This window comes from Octodon degus, unplaced genomic scaffold, assembly GCF_000260255.1.
Source record: "Octodon degus isolate 3935 unplaced genomic scaffold, OctDeg1.0 scaffold00075, whole genome shotgun sequence".
NCBI classification, from domain to species: Eukaryota; Metazoa; Chordata; class Mammalia; order Rodentia; family Octodontidae; genus Octodon; species Octodon degus.
The window spans coordinates 5,439,268-5,441,736 of NW_004524651.1; positions in this window are offsets into that span (position 1 = coordinate 5,439,268).

A 2,469-nucleotide genomic window follows, 5' to 3' on the forward strand; every position below is an offset into this window, starting at 1 on the left:
TCCATGTTATGCCTAAGATGTTTGATATTCAGACAGATAGTGAGGTTAAGCTTAACAGCCTAGGTTGTATGGTAATAACAATAAGCTTCTCTTCTGGAGGGTTAATACCTAAGTTTGCAGACCAAAAATTAGAGAAAAATGTGGGCCACAAGGAAAGCCAACATTTTGGCCCTAGCCTTTCAAGGTCAATGAAGACTCAGGACATATAGAACTTGTACTGTAACATCATGTATCTCGGTTCTGTCCCAAATTTTCTGATCAAGGAGATTATGGGGCCAAAGAGGAAAGTGACTGATGATGTACAGTATGCCTGAGGAGAGTCACATGGAGAGAAAACATTTTCTCAGGCTTTCACACAGAGCACATTGGCCAAGAAATGTCCTTGACTCATTCACATGGCTGACACTGACAAAGAATCTACAATCTGAGGTACAGGGCCTCAGGATAAATCCTGCGGGTATTTGACTGAACTCATCAGATCCAAAACCTACAACTCTTGTTGCATAGGTCTTGCTTTATCTTGGTCTTAATCATCCAGCAAAAAAGTATAAAAACGAAGTATAAGAAGTAAAGCCATGGTGTTATGTCGAGCTGTAGGGGACTCACGTCAACAATTTCTGACATTGCCAGTCAAGTGGTAGACCCCATACTATTATGGACTGCTGGACTCTTTTAGAACATTTTGCTGAGTTAACACACCTGTAATTTTCAAATGGCAGAGCTAAGCAAAAAAGGGGATACAAATGAATGTCCATTTTGTATTTATGTATTCAAAATGGTTAGGATACATATAAAGTTACATTCTATTAATGAATACAGGGATTTGTTCTAATGGTATTTGTAAATAGGATATCATGTCTGCATCTTGCACAGCAAATAACTATTATGAGGAGAGTATGCAATGTGTTAATTATTGAAACTGTCCTACCAATTTGATTTGAAACCGTCTCGTTGCTATTTGTTTCTCAATAAAATTATGGAAAAAATGTACAATAAGTGAACAAACCTAATACATACACAGAAGTCTATGTCCATGGGACCCCAAATGTTCCTGACCTCATCTAACATATGCACAAAAGTTTCAATTTAACAGCCACAGAATACTTATTTTTCTTAAATATTCAAAGGACATCCTCCAGCCCCAGTCATATTGAAGGCACAATAAAGCGTCAGCTGTTTTAAAATAATTGATATTTTTAAAAAATATATTTTATGACAATGTTACATAACTTTATAAATCAATAAAAGAAAGAATTTCAGAAAATCCACAAATCAATGGATTACACTTTAACAACTAAAAGGTCAATGAAGAAGTTAAAAAGGAATTTTGAAATGTCTTTAGGTAAATGAAAATGGAAGGCCAGCATGCTACCTTTTTTGGGTTGTAGGAAAAACAACTTGAAGAGGAAAGTTTATAGAACTAGATGGTCACCGAAATGGAAGATTCCAAATAAGTGACTTAACATTATATCTCAAGGTAACACAAAAAGAACAAAGTAAGCCCAATATCAGCATAAGAAATAGCAGAGTTCAATGGAAAAATAAAGGAAATAAAAACTATAAGAATAATATAAAAGATAAGCTAAGTTTTGATTTTTCAGTAATATGAAATAGTGAAAACTTTAGCTAGACTAAGAAAAAGTAAAAAGAATCAGCTGCAAACATCAGAAATAAACGGAATCATTGTAACTAGAAGCCCAGAAATACAAAGGTTCCTAAGAGAATATCTTGAACAATAATTGTCCCAAGTTAAATAATTCAGAAGATATTCATTAATCCTTAGACACATATAATTTATGAAACATGATTCATGAAGAATGTGAAAATTTATATAACTTTTTCATTCATTTGATATTTGCATACAGAGTCTAGCTATGTGAACCAGGTTCACCTTGAACTCCCTATGTATGCCACGTTGGCCTCAAACTCATGGTAATCCTCCTGTCTCAGCCTCCAAAGTGCTAGGATTACAGGTGAGTACCACCACTCCAAGTGGATAATTTGAGCAGACTAATAATGAGTAAGGAGGTTGAAACATCTATGAAAAAGCTTTCATCAAAGAAATATCTAGTATTTGACACCTTCACTACTAAATTCTAACAAACATGTAATAACTAATACCAGTCTCTTAAAAATTCTTCCAAAATACTGAAGAGGGAATACTTTCAAAGCATATTAATGAAGCCAGTATTACCCTGATACCAAAGCCAGACCAAGCCAATAACCATAAAGGATATACATGCAAAAATACCCATCAAGGACTAGGGATATAGCTCAGTGGCATTAGTTCCTGCCTGGCAAGTACAAGGTCCTGAGTTCAATTCCTGGTACAAAAAAAGGAAGGAAGGAAGGAAGGAAGGAAGGAAGGAAGGAAGGAAGGAAGGAAGGAAGGAAAGAAAGAAAGAAAGAAAGAAAGAAAGAAAGAAAGAAAGAAAGAAAGAAAGAAAGAAAGAAAGAAAGAAAAAGAAA